The 23,949-nt window shown below is 48.4% G+C and overlaps 1 protein-coding gene and 1 pseudogene across 1 annotated transcript in view; one reads left to right on the top strand and one right to left on the bottom strand.

Moving 5' to 3' along the window:
* The window catches only part of ZBED4 (zinc finger BED-type containing 4), a 105,087-nt gene extending 92,131 nt beyond the window's left edge, over positions 1–12,956 (bottom strand). The window contains exon 1 of the mRNA XM_086967307.1: positions 12,795–12,956. The gene's annotated coding sequence lies outside the window, so the exon portion shown is untranslated. The remainder of the gene's footprint in view (positions 1–12,794) is intronic.
* Positions 12,957–13,157: 201 nt separating this feature from the next.
* LOC147750677 (acyl carrier protein, mitochondrial pseudogene) lies at positions 13,158–18,645 on the top strand (annotated as a pseudogene).
* Positions 18,646–23,949: the final 5,304 nt, after the last annotated feature.

Here is a 23,949-nt window from a genome sequence, read left to right as displayed (position 1 = left end):
TAGACAATCATTTTTGCATGGATATGTACATGTGATCAGGCACATTACTGTCCTCAAAACTAGATCTGTGGATATCTCTTAATAGGGTTTAGCAAGTATTAACCCCAGGGTTTGTCAAAAGGGATAATCAACACCAAATCTTTTGACTAATAAGCCAATCTGTGAGATTTCATGGTAAAAAAAATATATTATCCGTTTGCAGGCTTTATCATGGTGCAATAATGATTTAACCTTTAAGGCCCATTGTATCCAGCACAAGCTTTTCCACAAGACACCTCTCAGGCACAAAGTAAATACAATTATAAATATGAGCACAATTAAGTTAAAAAAGCAATATACAAACGTATGAGGGCCCAACCGTCTGTCCCCTGGGTATGTTAGAAAGTGTAACTACCACAAACCTATTCCTTACTATGGTAATCCATGTAACAAAATACCTGTTCATAGGTTTTTATGCAGGGTAATAACAATTCACCCATTTGCTTTAACATTAGCTTCTCACAATAAATAAGGCAAATCTACAGTCTTGGTCGTAACTCTTCAGAATAAACATATCATTTCTCAATGAATTAATCTTGGCTGAAGCATTTACCATTGTTTTTCCAACATAAACAGTTCAGACATACTATATTCTGCATAGATTTTCCTGCAAGGCAAGCAAAAGGCAAACAATCATATAATTATAATGATGTACAAATGTGTCCCTTACAAAACAAATACCCCTCTCGCTCTGGTGAGGTCCAATTACTGCGCTACGACAACTGACTTGTTAATACAGGCCTACACGCTTTAATACATAGGGGGAAAACTGACACCACACAATCTAAGCTCTCATTCGAAAATAAAAAAGACTTATAAGGCATACAGATCCGGAACAAGACCCTGAAGCTGAAAACAGGGAGGGGATGGCTGAGCTGGGCGACGATCTGCGATCCATCCTCCTGGAGGTGAAATAAAGTCTAAAAATCAATAGATAACAAATTTGACGAGCTTAAAGACCACCTGGACCACGTAAAGCAGCAGGTGAATGCCCATGAGATCCGATTAGACAAACTGGAAAACCGTGCCTGAGACGCACATGAGTTTAAGACAGACCAGGGATCAGCTAGGTACTGGAAGTAACAAAAGCAAAAAATTAAGAATTAAGAATTAGAAGCCTGGCCCCGCCGGTATAATATAGGTATCACAGGAATACTTGAGACGACAGCGATGGGCAAAGTAGAAGATTTTGTGGAGACACTGCTACGGGACCTGTTTGGTTCTGCACTCTCTACAATGTTCATAGTGGGGCGGTGGGGAGGGCACGCCAAGGCCCATACTTGCGAAACTGCTCAACTGTCATGACCGAGATAGGATAATTCGTGCTGCCAAGGAGATGGAACAAATGGTTCATCAAGGTAATCAAATCTCTATCTTCCCAGACTTTACACCTGCTGTTCAAGCGGCTAGAAGAGAAATTGTGGCAGCTAAACGCATCCTTCGTCAAGCTGGGAACTCATACGCTCTGTTGTAGCCAGCCACGTTAAAAGTTACACTGGATGGCAACCAACATAGTTTTTCAGCTGCTAAGTCTGCCTTAAAATTCGCCAAGCATGTCGTGGGCAACAGGCGATCGCCGACTGCAGAGGGCCATGCAAAGGCAAGACTAAGCAACAATGACTGATTATGGGCATGTTGTCGAATCGTGGTCAGGCAGAAGAGGCAGCAGGTGATGTATTGTGACATTTGATTATGTATAACAGTGTACCCTTGTTTGGGTAGCCACAGTTGGGTCACAAGATAATTCTCAGCCACCTGACTTATGGTCAGGGCGTATTCCAGAGACACTCCGCCCCCTAGGGAGAGCTCCCACTAATGGTTATGTTTCTACCTTGTTGGGTTGTTGTGGGTCTATAGAGGGAGGGTGGGACATTTAAACTCAATCTAATTGGGGGTGGGGGGTTGGTGTGGGTAGGGGGGTAAAGTTTTGGGTTACAGAGCAACACAGTTTCATGTCCTCCAAGTTTGGGTCTCCTGGGTGGGGGTGGATCAGATACTCACCCTATTTGGGGGGTTGGAGTGGGGGGGGCTTGGGTTCCTCACTTTGGGGTTCGCAACAGGCCACCTTCTATGTAGCCTGGTTTTTGTTCTTCCTGTATTGTTTCTGGAATGTCACCAAATGTATGCACTTCACGAGGGCTCACACTCTAAGACACTGCGCTTCCCTTGGTTCGACTACAACCCACAGACACAGTTTCATCAATCCCCCTTCGACTGCTACATGACCGATACCACCTTTGTGACATGGAATATCAGGGGCCTGAACGACTATCGCAAAAGCACGTCTTATGCATGCACGCACATTTCAACAGACACATGGTGGACATTTGTTTCCCCCCAAAACAATAGAGGAAGTATAGAGGAATTGATAGAATCACCCTCCTTGTAGATCCAAATAAACAAAAAGATTCTATCAAAAAGTGCAAGTGTTAAATTCTTGGTTTTATAAATTTTTTGAAAAGGTGTAGAATAAGGCTCTTCCTCAGATTGGTGAGATGAAGGCACTATGTGCTTTAATTACCCCTCACACACTAAGAATCCCTTAGTGTCATGCTTCATCATTGGGGTCTTCCCGTCCCTCTACGGGGCGGGGCGTGCTACGACCTACGAGGGAGCACTATTTTAGTGATGAAGGCCTATGTGTTAGTGCAGTGTCGGTGTAATTGGTGAAGTGTAGGGACCTAATAATGTGAGTAAAAAATTTAAAAAAATTCCCTGGCTAGTGGAAAAAATAAAATTGTATTCACTTCCCTGGCTGGGAATGTTAAAAAGGGGTTGTGTGGTAGGGCTGTTGGCACCTACCAGGTCGACATGTTTCACAGGCAGTCCCCTACTGCCTGCTCATCAGGACCTCGGATGGTCCCTACTAGAAGGTACTCAGTTCTAAAGTTTGCCTAGAGTCCTACAAACTGATAGCAAAAATAAGCTGTCAGTTTGTGCTTCAGGGCATGAGTTGGCCCGAGGTGAAGCTTTAAAAGTTCAAAAATGATTTTTCGAAAAAAGACACACTAGTCTCTGAAATGAAAGAGGGAAAAAAATATATAACACAATGAATATATTCAATTGTAGCACATAGTTCACATTAAACTCGTTTTTTCGTATTGTCTAAAATAATGACAACGAATAATGCACATTATTCGTTGTCTGAAGCACAAACTGACAGCTTATTTTTGCTATCAGTTTGTAGGACTCTAGGCAAACTTTAGAACTGAGTACCTTCTAGTAGGGACCAGGCTCAGATGGGCTCACCCCCGCATTTTATAAAGAGTATGCGTCTCTTCTCGCCCCACATATGGCTGAGATGTATAACGAGTGTCTGGACCTGGACATATTTCCCCCATCTCTCTGTGAGGCCATGATCACTCTCTTACTAAAGCCGGACAAATCCGCAAAGAGCTGCGATTCCTATCGCCCCTTATCGCTAATTAATACTGATAGCAAAATTTATGCTAAACTACTGCCCAATCGTCTCCTCCCGTTGATGCTGTTAATAGCTCGTCCTGAGCAATGTGGGTTCATCCCAGGTCGCACCACTTCACACAATCTGCCCACCATTTTCTCTGTCTTCCAATTGATCAACTTTTCTCTGCCAGCAGTGGCTTCCCTTCTGGACGCCACTAAGGCCTTTGATATACTTGAATGGCCCATCCTTTTTTATCTCCTTCCTCACCTGGGCTTTAGTCTAGGTTGTGCGGAAAATCCAGCTCCTCTACACACTCCCGACGGCATGCATCAGGGTTAATGGGCAGGTAACCGACCCCGTAGAGATCATGAGGGGCACCAGGCAGGGTGGCCCCCTGTCCCCCATGTTATTTACCATTGCTACGGAGCCTCTAGCGGCGCCCCTACGCCAGCACCACACTCAGCGATGCATTGGCTTCTCATCCCATGCCCTGGTTACGTCTATGTACGCAGATGACGTTACAATGTATATCTGCAAACCGCAGGAGAATCTAGCTCCCATGACCAGGGAGGTTATCCGCCTGGTCATGGGAGCTAGATTCCGATGACCAGGCGGTCATGGGAATGTAGCTCCCATTACCGCCTGGTCATGGGAATCTAGCTCCCACACAAATGTTCACCATTGAATATCCATTCATTTGGGCTAGTGGTCCTACTGGAAACCTGGGCAACTGGCTGACTAGAGACATAGACTAGCTGTGGAGAGCTAACTTCGGCAAAGCAATGGACTGGCTTGAGACCAAGATGCAAGCATGGCAACAACTTCCTCTTTCATTAGCTGGGCGTATCGCCAACAAAAAAATAATTGTGCTTCCTAAATTCCTATACTTGTTTATAAACATCCCCATTCCACTTGCATCACAATTTTTTTTTAAACTGAGATCCAACATTATCACATTGATCTGGACGGGAAGCCAGCCACGCATCCCTTACAACGTCCTAACCCTACCATTAGCGAGATGTGGAATGGGGGCCCCTGATCTTAGACTCTACGCGTTATGCGCACAAGCTAGCTTCCTCCATTTTTGGATACATCCAACACCTTTCCAGCTGTATGTTGCGGTTGAGACAGACCTGGCCACACCCTGGCCGCTGCAGACAGCGCTGTTTCTACCGCACAGGATTCCCCGAGGAGAGATAGACACCGTGGAATGTTTGCAATGTGCCTAGGACGGGCTGCGCAAATACACTTGTGCAAAAACACTCTTTACACCTTCAATGCAGCTCGCTGGCAATCCCACATTCCCCCTGCTGCAGACAGCTGGCATGGCTCGCCGTGCAGCAGTCCAGGGTATCCGCACAAACGCCGACATTTACCCATACATTACTTTTCTCACACTGCCTGATGATGCAGCACCACTAAATAAACAACTCTATTACCAGATTAGGGCCACATGTAACAAGCATTGGAAATGCAATAGGTCTCGCAGCATTAGAGTTAGTGCTTTTAGAATTGTTTATGGGTTTTTTGTTGTAAATCTTTTGCATTTTTATTTTTTGTAGCCAATGCTAAAGAATTACAAATCAAAAAAGCCATAAACAATTGTAAAAGCTTTAACTAAAAATCCTCTGAGACCTATTGCACTGTGTGAGGGTGAGGTGTTGAGGGTGAGTGAGGGTGAGTGAGGTGTTGAGGGTGAGTGAGGAGTTGAGGGTGAGTGAGGTGTTGAGGGTGAGTGAGGGGTTGAGGGTGAGTGAGGGGTTGAGGGTGAGTGAGGGTGATTGTGAGTTAGGGTGAGGGGTTGAGGGTGGGTGAGGGTGAGGGTGAGGGGTTGAGGGTGAGTGAGGATGAGTGAGGGTGAGTGAGGGGTTGAGGATGAGTGAGGGTGAGTGAGGGGGTGAGGGTGAGTGAGGGTGAGTGAGGGTGAGTGAGGGTGAGTGAGGGTGAGTGAGGGTGAGTGAGGGTGAGTGAGGGTGAGTGAGGGTGAGTGAGGGTGAGTGAGGGTGAGTGAGGGTGAGTGAGGGTGAGTGAGGGTGAGTGAGGGTGAGTGAGGGTGAGTGAGGGTGAGTGAGGGTGAGTGAGGGTGAGTGAGGGTGAGTGAGGGTGAGTGAGGGTGAGTGAGGGTGAGTGAGGGTGAGTGAGGGTGAGTGAGGGTGAGTGAGAGAGGGTGAGTGAGAGAGGGTGAGTGAGAGAGGGTGAGTGAGAGAGGGTGAGTGAGAGAGGGTGAGTGAGAGAGGGTGAGTGAGAGAGGGTGAGTGAGAGAGGGTGAGTGAGAGAGGGTGAGTGAGAGAGGGTGAGTGAGAGAGGGTGAGTGAGAGAGGGTGAGTGAGTGTGAGGTGTTGAGTGAGAGAGGGTGAGTGAGAGAGGGTGAGTGAGTGTGAGGTGTTGAGTGAGAGAGGGTGAGTGAGTGTGAGGTGTTGAGTGTGAGGTGTTGAGTGTGAGGTGTTGAGTGTGAGGTGTTGAGTGTGAGGTGTTGAGGGTGAGGGGTTGAGGGTGAGGGGTTGAGGGTGAGGGGGTGAGGGTGAGGTGTTGAGGGTGAGGTGTTGAGGGTGAGGTGTTGAGGGTGAGGGTGTTGAGGGTGAGGTGTTGAGGGTGAGGTGTTGAGGGTGAGGTGTTGAGGGTGAGGTGTTGAGGGTGAGGTGTTGAGGGTGAGGTGTTGAGGGTGAGGTGTTGAGGGTGAGGTGTTGAGGGTGAGGTGTTGAGGGTGAGGTGTTGAGGGTGAGGTGTTGAGGGTGAGGTGTTGAGGGTGAGGTGTTGAGGGTGAGGTGTTGAGGGTGAGGTGTGAGGGTGAGTGTTGAGGGTGAGGTGTTGAGGGTGAGGTGTTGAGGGTGAGGTGTTGAGGGTGAGGTGTGAGGGTGAGGTGTTGAGGGTGAGGTGTTGAGGGTGAGGTGTTGAGGGTGAGGTGTTGAGGGTGAGGTGTTGAGGGTGAGGTGTTGAGGGTGAGGTGTTGAGGGTGAGGTGTTGAGGGTGAGGTGTTGAGGGTGAGGTGTTGAGGGTGAGGTGTTGAGGGTGAGGTGTTGAGGGTGAGGGTGTTGAGGGTGAGGTGTTGAGGGTGAGGTGTTGAGGGTGAGGTGTTGAGGGTGGGTGTGAGGGTGAGGTGTTGAGGGTGAGGTGTTGAGGGTGAGGTGTTGAGGGTGAGGTGTTGAGGGTGAGGTGTTGAGGGTGAGGTGTTGAGGGTGAGGTGTTGAGGGTGAGGTGTTGAGGGTGAGGTGTTGAGGGTGAGGTGGTTGAGGGTGGTGTTGAGGGTGAGGTGTTGAGGGTGAGGTGTGAGGGTGAGGTGTTGAGGGTGAGGTGTTGAGGGGTGAGGTGTTGAGGGTGAGGTGTTGAGGGTGAGGGTGGTGAGGGTGAGGTGTTGAGGGTGGGTGTTGAGGGTGAGGTGTTGAGGGTGGGTGTTGAGGGTGAGGTGTGAGGGTGAGGTGTTGAGGGTGAGGTGTTGAGGGTGAGGTGTTGAGGGGGTGAGGTGTTGGGGTGAGGTGTTGAGGGTGAGGTGTTGAGGGTGAGGGTGTTGGGGTGAGGTGTTGAGGGTGGGTGTGTGGGGGTGGGTGTGAGGGTGAGGTGTTGAGGGGTGGGTGTTGGGGTGGGTGTGGGGTGAGGTGTGAGGGTGGGTGTTGTGGGTGGAGGTGTGGGGTGAGGTGTTGAGGGTGAGGTGTTGAGGGTGAGGTGTTGAGGGTGAGGTGTTGGGGTGGGTGTGTTGAGGGTGGGGGTGTGGGGTGAGGTGTGAGGGTGAGGTGTTGAGGGTGAGGTGTTGAGGGTGAGGTGTGTGAGGGTGGGTGTTGAGGGTGAGGTGTGGGGTGAGGTGTTGGGGTGAGGGTTGAGGGTGGGTGTTGAGGGTGAGGTGTTGGGGTGGGTGTTGAGGGTGAGGTGTTGAGGGTGAGGTGTTGGGGTGAGGTGTTGGGGTGAGGTGTTGGGGTGGGTGTTGGGGTGTGGTGTTGAGGGTGGGTGTGGGGTGAGGTGGTGGGGTGGGTGTGGGGTGGGTGTTGAGGGTGGGGTGTTGAGGGTGGGTGTTGGGGTGTGGGGTTGAGGGTGGGTGTGTGGGGGTGGGTGTTGTGGGTGGGTGTTGGAGGGTGTGGTGTTGGGGGTGGGTGTGGGGTGTGGTGGTGTGGGTGGGTGTTGAGGGTGGGTGTTGGGGGTGGTGGTGTTGGGGTGTGGTGTTGGGGTGGGGGTTGGGGTGTGGGGTGGGGTGGGGGGTGGGGTGAGGGGTTGAGGGTGGGGGTTGAGGGTGATTGTTGTGGTGGTGAGGGTGGGTGTGGGGTGGTGAGGGTGGGTGTTGAGAGTGAGTGAGGGTGAGGTGTTGTGGGTGTGGAGTTGTGGGTGTGGGGGGTGGGGTGTTGAGGGTGAGGGGTTGTGGGTGAGGGGAGTGTGGGGTGAGGGGGTGAGGGGTTGAGGGGGTGAGGGTGTGGGTGAGGCTGAGGTGTAGAGTGGTGAGTGAGAGTAAGAGTGAGGGTGATGAGGGTTTCAGTGTTAGTGAGGGTGAGGTATGAGGGTGAGTGAGGGGAAGGGTGTTGAGGGATTGAGAGTTGTGAGGGTGGGTGTGAGTGTTAGTGATGGTGAGGTGTTGAGGGTGAGTGAGGGTGGTGAGGGGGTGGGGGGAGGGTTAAGGTGGTGTGGTGTTAGGGTGAGTGTTGAGGGTGTGGGTGAGGATTGAGGGTGAGGGTGATGGTTGAGGGTGAATGGTTGTGGGTGGTGATGAGGGTGAGGGTTGAGGTGATGTTTTGTGGGTGAGTGAGGGTGGATGTTGATGGTGAGTGAAGGTGTGGTGTTGGGTGAGGCGTTGAGGGTGAGTGAAGTTGAGGGTGGTTGGTGAGGATGGTGAGAGTGAGGGTGAGTGAGGAGTTGAGGGTGAGGTGTTGTGGTGTGAGTGAGTGTGGGTGAGGTGTTGAGGGTGGTGAGGGTGAGTGAGTGTGTGGTGTTGAGGGTGAGTGAGGATGAGTGAGAGTGAGGGTGAGGGGACAGCGGGTTATATATCCTCCTGGTGGTAAGACCAAGGCTGAAAACAGCGTCCAGTAGATTTGTAACTAGAAAGAGTTATTCAACTTGAATTGACAAAACTACACGTCCCAGAATGCAAAGCTGCCATGAAATCGATGTATCCGCTGGTCACAACAAGAGCAGTGCAGACAGACTTCAAAAGGTGGACGGATCCGTGCGTAACCCATCACTTAGACAGCAAGCCCCAGCACTCCGCGGGCACCAACTTCCTCACTCACCCTAAATCCGCCATTTCCCGCTCCCACGGTTGGAATAGGCGCGTGCGCAGAGCGCGCCCTCACCGAAGGCCACGTAAATAGATGACGGGCTAGCGTACGAGCGCGCGCACCCTCTGCCCGTGGCATCCGTGGCGGCCATCTTGGAGGTAGACGATTCTTGCTTAGCTGTCCATCGATAAAGTTGACATTTGTCAAGAAAAAAAAAATCTGTGGGCGGAGAGGGAGGAAGCAGCAGTGGAGCCGTGTTTCCCATTGAACTGTTTTTAAGTTGAGAGTGCGAAGTCAGAGAACTGCATTAGAAAATGTCCAATTCTGACTCTAAAAATCTGGATTTTACTTTGATATACCGCTGTTTAGATTTGTTACATCGATCTTTATTGCGAGGATGGCGCTATTTTTTGCGCATCAGTTTATAACTGAATTCTTTGTTTATTGTTCATTTCTCTGTTGGGTTAAAATGTGTGGTGACATCAGTCTGGCAGTGTTAAGTGCCCTCATCTGTTGGTAGATGTGTGATATAGAAAGCGCTGGGACCAGCTTTTAGTGTTTTGCTGCTGAGGGATTATTGCGCATCGCCGGATGTATCTTTATTGCTAACGTCCTGGGGAGTTCAGAACACATTGTTCGAAAAGTTGTTATTTTTCATTATTCAACATTGGAAATGTTGCTGTGGTAATTGAATGGAGACTCTTATTAACAAGGCTAGCGGCAGGCAGGCAGGGGAGGAGAGGAGAAGGGGGGAGGAGAGTAGGGGAGGCACGGCCTAGCGGCCGTGCAATCAAGTAGTGAGGGGGCGGAGCTGGGGGAGGCTGTGAGAGAGAGTAGGCAAGGCAGGCGGCTGGGGGCATGTGGCACGCGCATTTAAGCTCAATGCGCATGCGCATTGAGCTTAAATTTCTCGTGCACTGCAAGGAATCGCCACGATTCCTTGCAGTGTGGATAAAGAGCGGATAAGTGCCAATACTCTCGCCTTGCTCGATGCGCATGCGCATCGACAGGCGAGACCTAAAAATGTCAGCCCGACCTTTCCAATTGCTCCCCTGCCCAACACTATGCTCGAATACATACACTTCTTCACTTCCCCACGCAAAATAGTTACTAGGCTCTACGCCCAATCATTGGACGCCTCCCCCACAGATAGTGAGCACGGTCGTAGCGCATGGAGCGTAAACCTGGCCGGCGGTCTCTCTCCCGCACAGTGGCAATACTGCTGCAAGCAAACTAAACATCTCTACCCCAATTATCGCCTACGGCTTATCAATTTTTAATAGATCTACTGGCTGTACCGCACGCTTGTAACACTTCATAAGATGGGTCTGATGGACAATGATAGATGTGTGTGATGCTCAGCTCCTGGCGTTGATTTTGCACACCTGGCCTGGTCGTGCCCAAGGTATCAGACTTTTGGCCAGAGGTTTGCTCCATAGTTAGTGATATCACTCAAGAGTGCATAGCTCCTAAAAGCTCCTGATCTCCTGTTCTGCCTCTTGGGACATGTCAAAGACATTTCAGATGCCAATCATAAACTTGCTGCAATGCTGCTGGTGCTCGCCAAGAGGCGAGTAGCGATTCACTGGGGCTGCAGGCCAAGCACTGGTTAGCTGGTGCCAGACGTTCCTGGGTGAATTCTGGGTCCTGATGACAGCTTTAAAAAGGCCTCCAGATTTTTGAGGCCCTCTCATATCCTAACTTTGATGACTAGCCAATTCAGACATACCCCCGGAGGGTTCCCCCCCACTGACACCCTGGCCACTGAAGCGGACCCCGACATGACTGGCCTCAGACGCTCGATTGACCACTCGCAAGCCACATTGACACAAACTCCATTTTCGTTTTTCTCTCTGTTCCATTTGAAATGTTACGCTGGGATGTGCATTATTCAATATTTCTCGAAGTGTCAACTATTCCATGATTGTAGTGTATGCAGCATTACTTGACATTATGGTGATTGCATCATGCCTAATGTTCACTAAAGGTTTTTTAATGTATTTATCTTTAAATACTTTTCATAATAAACAGATCTAGATTATAGCCTTGATCACTGGTTTGTTCCGTGTGGAGAAGTGTGGCTCAGTGGTTAGAGGCGGCAGACCCGGAAGCTGAGATCGGCCCTGGACCAGGGTTCAATTCCCCGCCTTGGCGGGTCTTGAGCTCAAAAAATTCCACGGACTCGATAATTCTCGCTCCGGTGCCTTCTCAACTCACAGGTTCACACTCTGCGACTCTGGCCAATAGCTTGCTTAATCTCCACAACGGCCCCTTGCGGCGGGATGCCTGGCTTTCACCTTGTGGATACCCTGCCAGGGTTATCTCACAGGGGAATACCAGGACGGGTTCCCTAAGCAAGCGCCGGGAAACCCTTTGTGGGTAGCTGTGCGCTATATCAGCTCAAATACATTTACATTTGTCACTAGACTATAGCCTTAATCACTGGTTTGTCACTATAGGCAATTCAGTCCTGCTGTACTGAGCATACACTTTCCCATAAGACAAAAAGTAAAATACAAGTACTAAACACTAAACTTCCACCCAAATACTGTATTCAAGGTAAACACGTGGGCGGAGCCAAAGCCCATCTCTAAGAAACACTTCCTTAATCCCTTTTTCTGTTGATGAAATAAGGACTGGTTTGATAGCTGTGCTATCAAACCAGACTGAAAAATTACAGTTAACCCACTATATTCTACAATATGCTACTGTCACGGTCAGGGAATGCAAGGTCATGCAAGCCTCCTGGCTCCCCTGCTATAAACATGCATCCACAAACACACATACACAATCTCCAGGTGCACAAACTGGCCTGCACAGTTCACACCAGGTGTGCTTACAATGAAACAACACGGTGGTCTATCGCCAACATCCAAGGAATTAACTCCACTAGCTCTGCCCATATAACACCACAACAACCCTCCCCTACCCAGAGACAAATTCTCACATGATGCTCACATACAACCGACTCCACTCTGCAAGCAATATCCTACACTGACTCCAGTGCATCCGAAAAACGTGCTTTGTAGCTTAACAACAAAACACTAATCTAACGATCATGTTCTTATTTTTTTTTTGGGGGGGGGGGGGGGGGGGGGGTAAAAAAACTTCCCAATTCCAGATATAGAGAAGGCTTGTCATTAAATGACGTTTATGGAATGACGAAAAATGGCGGAAAAAAACGTCATGTGCCAATCAGGCAGCAAAACAAATAGGGCCATCTGTGACTGACTAAGGAAGGCTCCACAACTGCAGATAGGATTAACTTTAATTCGGGACTATTCTGGACAGCAAAGAACAAAGGCATGAAGAGGGTGGCGTCCCTGATTGTGTTTGGGGCACAGCTGTTGTACTGTTGGGGCGGAGAATCAGCTGTCACCGTCTACGTGTTTTGAAAAAGCTGATTTGAACTGAGCTCCATCGCGTATAGTAAGTCTCTTCGATAAGGAGAAATGAATCATATTACACAACAAATACCAGTCTCTATATAAAAACATAATATTTTGATACTGTCAAATCATGACAACGTTTTTGAAAATAAAGACCTCCTGCACCTGCTGCTTATGTGCAACCGAGATCACGGTGGTTCAAAACCTTGCATGGCCAACACAGCATTTCATTCTCCCAGGTTAGAGAACATACCTTGCATTGAAATGGGCAACAACATTCACAGACCTACAAAATAGTGCTTATTGAATTTTAAAAATAAGTTAATGTTAAAGAGCACATGTACTCTCTGAGGTGCAAACTTGACCACCAAGTGCATCTATGCGCACATAGATAGCCTGATCGTACAAATAAACCAAGAAAGAACTCCCATAGCCAAACCTATAAGCTGTTCTATGGCTATATCGAGGAAGTAGGCGAGAGTGGACTGCAACCCCGGGCGATAGAGGTCTCCAACTTATGCTGGTCAAACCCGATGTTCCGTGAAGATTAGCATCATATAACCACCCTGAGATGTTCCACAGTGAGGGGAGGAATAACGTGACCCCCCTATGGGGGGTGGTCACAATAATAGAGAACGATGGGCCACTGCATAAGTTAGGTGACACCCCCCAATGTGCCGATGCTGCACCCCCGTGCGGCCTTTAAATTTCCATGGCATCCTCCTTATAGTCCCTGTTAGGGCAGCGAAGTCCGGTCACATCACTCACCCCGGGCCCCGTCGACCCCTCGCAGCTCCGGTCGCGGCTTGGCTGACGACGGCGGCGGCCATTCATCTACGGCGACGCTTTGTCTCCCCCCTCGCGGGTCACGCACTCTCACAGCAGCAGTGGGGCCGTTTGTGCCCTATTGTCTCGTGAGCGCATGCGTATGATTGTACGCATGCGTACTATTAACTCTGACTTGTGTTTCTGAGCTTCGCCTTCCAGCACGGCAGCAGTGTACTATGATTGGGCCCCGGACGTGCGTCAGCAATGTCAGCGCGCTGGACGCAGAGTTCACAGCGACTGACGGAGCCGGGTGAAGGGCGCCGAGTGGAGGTAAGAGAGGAGCCTGGTCAGGGTGAGAGGGCAATGGTCGCGCTGTGGCTCAGGGCGGCAGAAGCAGTGCTGGAATAGGCTCCTGGTGCTGTGCGATAATTGAGGGAGTGAGTTGGTGTTCAGCGCCCTCTTCCCCCTCCTCATCAGAGACGGCAGGTATCCCTTATGATTTGTTGCGTGTATGACGAGGTGTATGTCGTAGCATCAGCCGTGCTCTCCGGTACTGTGTCCGCAGTTCAGGCACCTTCCGTGTGCCCCTGACTGCCACTCCTCCCAGAGGCCCCGCGCCCTTCGGGCTCACCGAGTCCTGCAGTCTCAGGCTTTCTCCACCAGCCTGATGCCTCTCACAGCCCATCTCTTTGACCAGTTCCTTCAGACGTCCGCAGTATGGAGACCTGTCCCCATGACCATGGGGAGCATTACTGGAAGAGGTTTGTATGTCTTGAGGCTGTATCATAAGATTGACCCAGAAAAGCTCGTGGTGGACTCCAACTTCACGAAAGACCTGGGTGGGACTGGACAGTGTGAACCAAGTCGAGATCATTTTGGCAATGGAAGATGAGTTTGTGTTTGAAATCCGCGATGCGGATTTAGAGTAGATCCTGGCGCCAATAGAAATCGTAGATTACATCGCAGATTTTAAGGACGTGAAGCTAGGAATAAGGGGGCATATTGTCAAGGGGGTTTATCTCCGCTTTTTTGGCTTTAAAAGCCAAGAAAGCGGAGAGCCAAGAAAGCGGAGATAAAATTATCTCCCTATTACCTAGCTGCCGCTAACACCAGTTAGCGACAGCTAGTAGGAGATAGCGACCATCTTGGGCCCCACTTTGCATATCAGTGATATTTATCACTAATGAGATGCAAAGTGGGCGTGCCAAGATGTTAGCGACTGAAAACAGCCGCTAACATCGCTATCTCCTATTACCAACTTTTGGAGATATTCGCGCTAAGCGGGAATATCTCCAAAAGCTAACACCTGCCCTGAGCAGTTCTTAGCCATGTTATCCAATGGGAGGTGGATAACATGGCTAAGAGCATTAGCTCGCTAATGCATGAATATCGCTGACTTTTCAGCGATATTCATGCTTTGCGGCGATTTTTACCGCATTTGCGTTAAACCTTGGTAATACCAAGGTTTATTTGCGGTAAAAATCGCTGCAGCGCTGCGGTAAATTTTTGTCTCTAACCAAGCAATAGCGATAATTATCGCTATTGCTTGGTAATATGCCCCTACCTTCCTTGTAGGATTTAAAAGCATACCTGCCATGGTTTCAGATTGCTTCTGTGACATTTTCATAACTTTAGTGTATTTATAGTCATATTTAACGACTAGGAGTGAGACTCTCGTGAGCAAAAACCAAGCAATGACGAGGAGGGAAACCTCTAAATATCAGAAATTACACCCATTTGAGCAGCTAGAAACTCTAAGAAGATCTTAAAATTGCTGCAAAGCACTAGAAATGAAAGGGTAGGATCCTAGTGCCCTTGTAACCTAAGCGTACTGTTGTACAAATAATGAGACCGAAGACTTGTGACACTGCCGTGACTTCAGTGAAATTTCTGCACTGTTGGGTGAAACATTTAGGTACATATATAAAGGGTCAGAGTCTAATATAAACAAATAGGAAAAAATCTCAAAGTGGCACTTATTTTCTCAGTGAAATACTTTCATATTATCATGGGCATCAATGTTGCTCAACAGACGAAAGAAATTCAATACATTCGGTGCATATTTATTTAGCACATCTTATGTTTATAAACTGCATGAATTTCAACCCAAAAGGGTAGGTGATATTGCAATTAATGCATTGGCAATATAAGCTTAGAATCAACACATTTCTATGTTATTAAATCAACTCAAAAACATGTCAATGCGCTCAAGGTGCATAGAGAAAAAGGGTTAATTAGAAGGGATGGGTAAGTGGGGGTGAAGGTGGGGACCGGGTAAAGGTGGTGTGACTGAGTAAAAATCACAGTGAAAAATGAAAAAGCCTTTACAGCCTATATATAGATCTAAAGGTTCCAAAAACAATCTCAAACATAGGTTCCGTAGTTATCCATTATTTAGTCCTATGTTTGGAAACGTGAAGAGTAATGCTAGTCGACGTTTCGACCCCTGAAAGGTGCGGGTGATTCAGAACCTCAGGATGGGGTCTTCATCAGGACGTTGGATTGTAACAGGAGCGCCTATAAGTAATGTAAAAGCCATGAATGTATCTGGTAATCCTATATATTAATTAATGCACTCGAAATATGGTAAAACGTTACCTACTTCGCATGAGGCCCGTTTGGGCCTACAGCCTGGGGACCTTCCAAGGTTCCTTAGTAATGTGTGAGGTCTGTAATTAAGTAAAAGGCGGTATCAGTAAAGTGGGCTGATCCACCGGGGATGAAGCAGAGTAAAACTACATCCACAATGAAAAAAGGGGGAAGAAACTTACTGGTAGCTTTTCTCAAAGTCGTTCTAACATGTGGGGTTCTGTCGTCCACTGGACCGGCCGGTCCGTGGTGGAACGCCGTGTGTCTCTGAAAATGAAGTAGGGTAACACACTAAGTTGTGGTAGTTAATCTGTATTAACGCGCCAAAATGTCACAGGGGTTTGTTTCATAGAGAGCGCGGTTATTATATAGAAAGCGCGGTTGTTACAGACAGGGGCCATCTGTCTCTCAAAGAGCAAAAAATGCTTTGCATGAATCAGCGTTAGCGTACCCAAAGTTATAGGGAAGGGGTGTCTGAGTCAGCGTTAGCGCACCCAAAATTTCAGGGAAGGGGTGTCTGGGTCAGCGTAAGCGCACCCAAAATTTCAGGGAAAGGATGTCTGAAAACGCGCGGTTTTAAGCGTAAAGAGAAACGGAGTCCCATTGGGGAAAGGTAGCCCAGGCGGGAGAAAATCTCCATCAGTTCAGTGATGTTTGTTACGCGCGCTTCATTGAGGTTGAAGCCTAGAGTGTGGCTCACCTGATCGTAGCGCTAGTCTATCTCTTTCCTCTCCTCTGGCTGTCAGCAGTAAAGGGAGCCACCGCGAGGTGCCGGCGTTAAATGCTGCTAGGGGGCTCGCCACTCTATGGGTGAAACATTTAGGCAAGCGTAGCCAGCCCCAAGCCTGCCGCAATCAGCGCATAGTTACAGAGAAGGGGTCAATTAAGCAGTATCCTTCCTGTATGTTATGTCAAGAACATGACCTATTAGTCATCACAATTTCATACTCGAAATAGTCCTAGCACAGGATAATCAAGTCAGAGCCCTTTTATGTATGTTGTTCCATTTATTCATAAGTCTCAGAAGCAACAGCCAAATAACAGAGGAGACAGCCAACACGTGTTTCGTCCGTGCACAGTCTGTACCATGACTTTCTCAAGCCTAGATGGTGGAATGAAACACAATGGAAATAGATCGGTTGTCAGTGATGATGCACGCGAAGAAGTATACAGCGTTTCAGACCCGAGCAAAAATAATGTCCAGGTGCACCAATCACAGTAGCCCTTTAAAGGGTCGTAAAATCACGGATAGATAACGTGATCAAGGGAAATTCAAGATGTCTGTTCTATTTGTCCCCAGACACAATCATCCGCAAGATTATCCTGTCTCGAGATGAACTTTGTTATTGAAATGTTCAATGATACGACTATTTCGAGTATGAAATTGTAATGACTAATAGGTCATGTTCTTGACATAACATACAGGATAGTGCTTAATTGACCCCTTCTCTGTAACTTTGTATTTGTAAATCCTCTGGATTTGCTACAGTCAGTCTTGGTAGTGTATGACAGTTGTCTCCTTAGCACTCCGATTAGATTATGAACATCTTGCATTAATTGTGTGTCCCATAATACTACTTCATTTGACACGTAGGTGAAGGTGCAATTGTTCTCTTTCAGGGAACACCACTACCTAAAATTATCGCAATCGGCGCATGGACCTTTCTTTGCCAGCTAAGCTTTGCGCAGTCCGTGGAGGTGCTAAATAGCAGCGCTCCAGCAGAGTCCTCACAACCACACTCTCCAGCAGTGTTTGCAGTCCAAATCTAATTTAATGGCAGGTCGCGTTGTGAAGGCTTCTTGCAGCTGCAGGCCCTCAACTTAAACTGCTGCTCGCGGCGCAGGCACCTAGCTGGGTCCGCCTATGCTGCTGGTGATTGGGTAAATGAAAACATGAGTGTACACTCTCTCGACACTTTTGTGATGTCAGTGAAATGGCTGCGGTGTTGGGTGAAACTTTGTAGCCAGCCGCGAGCTGAACCAGCCCTCAAGCCTGCTGCAAGTACCGCACACTGCCAGCTAAGCTTTGCGAAGTCTGGAGGTGCTAAATAGCAGAGCTCCGGCAGACAGCTGAGGCGCTATAAATGTGTGACAATGCATTTCATTGTGGTGATGTTGACTACCACACTGAAATGCATTAGTCTAACCCATTGATACTCTGAGTATGGCCCGAGGGCCGATTGCAACCCTCCTGATCTTTACATGCGGCCCCCTATTCAACAGGAGCACTGGGCTGCTGTTTTCTCGACTTAGCACTAACATTAAAAATATTTTAAATACGGGCAAGCCTTTACTTAAAGGTTATTGCTCGTTAAAGAAAGAATGTAACTAGGGAGTCTTGCACTGCTTTACTTTAGAAACATCATTTTTAAACACATCTTGTAACAAAAGTGTAAAAATATGATAGCCTCGTCAAAATTCAAAAAGTGTATCTAACTTGCAGAGCATTTTCACGTTAGTACAACTGATATCAGTACAATTAGAAGTATTAATTTAAAAATGATAGGTTTCAAATATGAATTTGGTAACATTATTTCTTTCCTGTACCCGGACAACAATGCCAATAGTGAACTAAAGAGTCAAGTCAGTTGTTATGTGCACTCTTTGGTTGGCCTGCGTTCCTACTATACATGAACAACATTATAGCTTATTACATCGAACACAGGGGAAGGTTTTGTACAGCGCACATCCTGAAGCCAAGTATTTCGAAGTCTTCTTCTTATATGTGATTAAGAAGAAAAAGTAGGCAAAGAGAAATAAAAATTTGCCTAGGATCACACCATGTGGTAAAGTGGGGAAGCTGGGAATAATTCAGGTTTTATGGTCTCACATTGTTCTATTCAGCCACTAGTTGTATATGCTATGCTTCCCCCTACACCAACCTTACCGCCAATCGATCCACACCCCTCACCCAACCGCCATCCTGCTGGCATTAATGCGGCCCTCAGCCATATCACACGCCAAACCTTAAGGCACCTGGGAAAATGTTAGCAAGTGCCCATGGTCTAACCCCTGATGCGTGTTACTTGGCAGGGCTGATTTATAAGCCAGTTGCACATGGACTCTGGAATGAGACTTGCGAGTGTGTAGATGCAGAGACTTCATCACATCATTGTGTACACAACCTAAATCTGATTTACCAAATTTATTGTTCTTTTACTAGTGTGCTCTCATGTTTGCTTTAAAGGTTACTGTATCGACTGAAGGCAATGTAAAGGTACGAAAAAATACAGCTCCTTATCATAAGGACGCCGTTTCCTGAATTTTTATTTGCTTTACTGATTTGTCGTGTACTTCCATTTTTAATCCTTGCATGTATTGTTGAAGTATATATGGAGCCTTCTTAATTTATTTGTATTATCACTCCTACCCGAGCTTTGTCAGCAGTGCAGCAGTATAGAATGTAGGCAAGATAACCCCCCTCCCCACCCCCCCAGAAATAATACACAACATATCCTGACACTGGGCTGGAGCTTTTTAGGTCTAGGACCTAATGGCTGCGCTTGCGCAGTCTGGGGAGGAGATTTAATGTATCTTAGTAGGGCTTTAGAAACCGCCTCCCTGGCCCGTCTCTCCTCCATTGGCTGGCTTCCTAAACGGAGGCCAGCCATTGGAGGAGAGAGCCGTCCCTCCAAAGAAGCTCCGTCTTTTTCGGATTCGGGGGCGTACATTTTGCTGTTCTTTCGCCAGTGACGTCATCCGTCACTCAAAACAACAAATACACGCCCCGAATCCGAAAATGGTCTGAAGCTTGTGGCCGCCATTTTGCTGGTCGAGCAGCGTCTACCAGGACTTGAGGTAAGCCTCTGCTCCCCTGTTTGTGCCGTTATCTACCTTCTTTTATTGAATTGATGTCTGAATTGCAGAGTTCGGCGAGTTAACAGGCGGAGCGGCTCTCAGATCTTCAGGAGCACGGGCGGAGCACGGGGACACCCAGTGCTCCGGTCTGGCAGTGGCAGAGAGAGGGGGTGGGGGCGAGCAATGAGGACAATAATGGCAATCTGTTAGCGGCTGCGGAGGGCACAGCAGCTCGGCCGGCCCATTGTCATGGCGGCTTTGTGTGCGGGGAGCAGGGGGCATCAGGGTTTGTTCTCTCCGTGGCCCAGAGGTATTTGTAATCCTGTGCATCACACTGCTTGCGTGTGCCCCCAGGGGCCGACAGATTTTCCCTGGCAGACATCGGCACGCAACTGACCTCCACTTTAGCAGGAATAATCAATGGGCCCTCAGCCAGACACACTCACAATGTATATGTATGCATATACACAGACACGTAAGCCACTCGTGCTGCCCGACGCTGTTTTGGGCTCGTCTGGTCTAGCGTCGGGTTTTCTTCAATGGGTCACACGGTGAGTGATGGTTTGTTTACCGAGCCCATCTGCGTGCGTCTTTGCTGTGTGTGCAGCCTTGGTGGACGGTGTTGGGGATACTCATGGTGGGGGAGGGAGGGGGGGCTGAGGCGTCTGCTTTTGCTGGGAGCAGAGCCCGGTCTATTCTGGGACACTCCCTCGAGGTCAGGCGGGTAGCGGGCTGCCCCAGCTTCGGCCCGTTTAGTGGTGGAGGAGGAAAGTTCGGGGGTGTTGTATTTGTCTGTCGACGTGCTTGGAGGAATTCAGGGACAAATACCTCCTAAGTGGGGTTTTCAGATGCAGCTCTCCACCCTCCACCCTACACTTGTTGTAAATATTTTTGTCCACCCTAAGCGTGGAAGGGTATTCTCAGATGTGAGACCCTTGCTCATTGCACCATCAGGATTCAAGCAAACCGGGCCGAAGACGGCTGTAATGCCAGAAACCGGTCCCCGGGAGCTTGTTTGCTTCCCAGTGTAAGAATTGGCTTTTGTAGTTTGGTTTGCCCTGTTCCCATCATGCACTGGGACAGGAACAGACTAATTTGCATACAGCCAGGTTCTGACACTGGGATGGTGCAGTGAGCTAAAAAACGGTGTTGGATCTAGCCCTGATCTCTTGACTGGGTGAGAGCTTTCTGCTTTATTCAGAGACTCTGTCCCTCACCACCCCTTGTTGTAAATATTTTTGTCCACCCTAAGCGTGGAAGGGTATTCTCAGATGTGAGACCCTTGCTCATTGCACCATCAGGATTCAAGCAAACCGGGCCGAAGACGGCTGTAATGCCAGAAACCGGTCCCCAGGAGCTTGTTTCCTTCCCAGTGTAAGAATTGGCTTTTGTAGTTTGGTTTGCCCTGTTCCCATCATGCACTGGGACAGGAACAGACTAATTTGCATACAGCCAGGTTCTGAAACTGGGATGGTGCAGTGAGCTAAAAAACGGTGTTGGATCTAGCCCTGATCTCTTGACTGGGTGAGAGCTTTCTGCTTTATTCAGAGACTCTGTCCCTCACCACCCCTTGTTGTAAATATTTTTGTCCACCCTAAGCGTGGAAGGGTATTCTCAGATGTGAGACCCTTGCTCATTGCACCATCAGGATTCAAGCAAACCGGGCCGAAGACGGCTGTAATGCCAGAAACCGGTCCCCGGGAGCTTGTTTCCTTCCCAGTGTAAGAATTGGCTTTTTTAGTTTGGTTTGCCCTGTTCCCATCATGCACTGGGACAGGAACAGACTAATTTCCATACAGCCAGGTTCTGAAACTGGGATGGTGCAGTGAGCTAAAAAACGGTGTTGGATCTAGCCCTGATCTCTTGACTGGGTGAGAGCTTTCTGCTTTATTCAGAGACTCTGTCCCTCACCACCCCTTGTTGTAAATATTTTTGTCCACCCTAAGCGTGGAAGGGTATTCTCAGATGTGAGACCCTTGCTCATTGCACCATCAGGATTCAAGCAAACCGGGCCGAAGACGGCTGTAATGCCAGAAACCGGTCCCCGGGAGCTTGTTTCCTTCCCAGTGTAAGAATTGGCTTTTGTAGTTTGGTTTGCCCTGTTCCCATCATGCACTGGGACAGGAACAGACTAATTTGCATACAGCCAGGTTCTGAAACTGGGATGGTGCAGTGAGCTAAAAAACGGTGTTGGATCTAGCCCTGATCTCTTGACTGGGTGAGAGCTTTCTGCTTTATTCAGAGACTCTGTCCCTCACCACCCCTTGTTGTAAATATACACCCTCCACTTTCGGCACCTCCCCCCGGGACGGGACTTTGATGCTGAGACCCGAGCGGCTCGCTGTGCCCGATTTCTCCGGGCCGCGTGATGTGTCACGATTGGTTAATTCCCCACAGTATTTATTTTATGTATTCATAGTGTCATTGAACATGTTGTACATGGGCCCAGGTGGTTTGAGTCATTGGGGCTCTGGATCGGGATCGAGTCCACATTTCCGTGCCTATTGGACTTAGCCACATGTGTTTGTAATGTTATACGTGCAGGGTTTAGTTAGCCTTTTCACTGCTGAGATGGGGGTCGTTGCCATCAGCAGCAGTGGATCCTCTTGACTGCCGTCTGCCCAGTGTCAGCGGGTCGATGTTTGGAGGTGACCCGGTTCTCCATCGCGGTCGGAGCTGGGTCATTGTTTGCACAGGTCATGGGCTGCCGCCGGGACCTCTCTGCACACTTGCGTACACTCAGCCCTCAGTTGTATGCTCCGTCACTGGAGGTTGAGAGGTCTGCACAATTGGTATGGGCGACATATATAAGACCTTATCTGAACTCCGGGCAGATGAACATACTGGGGGCAGTGGTGCTGGGGCATTGACAAGAGACTTTAAGGGTGCTGGGGAAGAGAAAGGGGCGAGCGAGTTATGTTTCTGTGTGGCATGTTGTGTCAGTAAGAGAAGATCGGTCAAAAGCGCGATGGTGCTGCTTGTTTACAGTGACAAGTCAGGTAAAATGCAGCTGAAGCGGAGTTATCGACAGTGCAGCTGGTGTAGTAGCACAGGGCCCTGTTGGGCTTTCTACGGATCCATTGAACTCAATTTTTGACTGTATTTTCAGTTCAGCCAAAATAAAGGCGATGGGGCATTTCCTGTACCAGGGCCCATAGCACCCTTGAGAAAGGGTACAGTGAACTCTGGGGTATTAAGAAGGCAGATAATAAAATGGTTAGCGGGCTCTGGGAGTGCTGAGAATGAGATCTGACAAGGTCATGATAACTGGGGTCAAGGAGAAGGGACTGGGGGTGAGCAAAGAAAACCGATGCACGTGACGAGGGACCCGAATCACAAGGCGAATAGGTGAGTAAGAATGGGCCAGGAGGCTATGAGGGAAGGTGTTAGTGATCAGGGGCTGAGGTACAGCGAGATGGGATTGTCCAATTTGGACTGGGTTAACATACCTGCCAGCTCACACGGTGCCACCGTGTGATATGTGCTCCCATCACAGGGTCTCCAGACGAGGAGGCAATTTCACATGGTGGCAGAAAAACCGAGATTATCGCCACTGCAAATAGTGGTCAAGTCAAGTCTTGTGTGTGCCTCTGTGTGTGTGTGTATAGCTCTGTCTATGTGTGTAGCTCTGTCTGTGTGTGGCTCTGTCTGTGTGTGTGTGACTGTGTGCCTCTGTGTAGGTATGTAACTCTGTGTAAATAGCTGTTTTTTTGTAGGTGACTATGTGTAAGTGCCAATGTCTGTGTGAGGGTGGCTCTGTGTAAGTGGCTCTATGTGTGTGTAGGTGACTGTGAACAACTCTATCTAGGTGGCTCTGTATGTGAGTGTGGCTATGTATGTGTACATTCAATAGGTTATGCATATGCAAAAGATTAAGCTTTTAGCATTGTAAATGACAATGCCATTTATTTAACGATTAAGCTATTGCCAATTAAAAAGACAATGCTATTTATTTATGAATTAGAAAAAACCATACCAATAGCTCTACCTTTTAATAATGCTGAGACCATTGCATTGTAAATGCTTGTTAAATATATCGTACGATATTTGGACACAAGGCCACTGTAATGGGAACCTTTCTAAGTGAGGTGGCAGACAATGAGAAGATAGCAAATGTGTGTTATTTCTGGTGCTCAAGCTATCCTTCGTGGCTTCTCCCAACCCTTTCTGGTCCTTATGACTTGACCTGTATGCTGCTCAGTACTGGGGTGTCGGAGTCGAAGGATGGGAGGAAGGCTTTAAGCTGAGGCTTGTGAGGTGAGACTAAAAGGAAGAAATAAAAGTCTGGGTCAGGGGTTTTGCTTTTTCCTAGTTCTCCTCTTCCAGCACCACCCACTGACCCTCCACTTTGTGGGCAGCAAGGCATGCCAAAGACTTTTCTTTATTTCATGCTGGTGTGAGGTGCTGTTGGGGCAGAGGACTCAGCTAATTAATCAAATCTCTCTGGTCTCCCCCTTTATCTGCATATATTATATCCCCTTTTCTCCTGTATGGTTGGGGAGGATGGTAGTGACTAGGTAGCTCTCTCATCCCATTTCCTCTTATTAGCTTCTGATGGCTAAGCATGTATTGAAAGGTTTGGCATGGAAGAAACCGCTGCCTTCTTAGTCACCTGGAAGAAATGCCCACCTACTGATTGCCTCATAATTGGAAAGGGAGATCAGAGTTGGAGGTGTGTCAGATACCTTAAAGCCACATTGCTGAGGCACAGGCACAAGACCTACATCGGAGAGTCAAGAAAAGCGGGTCCTAATGTACAGGAGAAATC

This window comes from Lissotriton vulgaris, chromosome 1_1 (assembly GCF_964263255.1).
Source record: "Lissotriton vulgaris chromosome 1_1, aLisVul1.2, whole genome shotgun sequence".
NCBI classification, from domain to species: domain Eukaryota; kingdom Metazoa; phylum Chordata; class Amphibia; order Caudata; family Salamandridae; genus Lissotriton; species Lissotriton vulgaris.
Note: the sequence above shows the minus strand (reverse complement) of the source record. Positions and strands in the feature narration are given on the sequence as shown.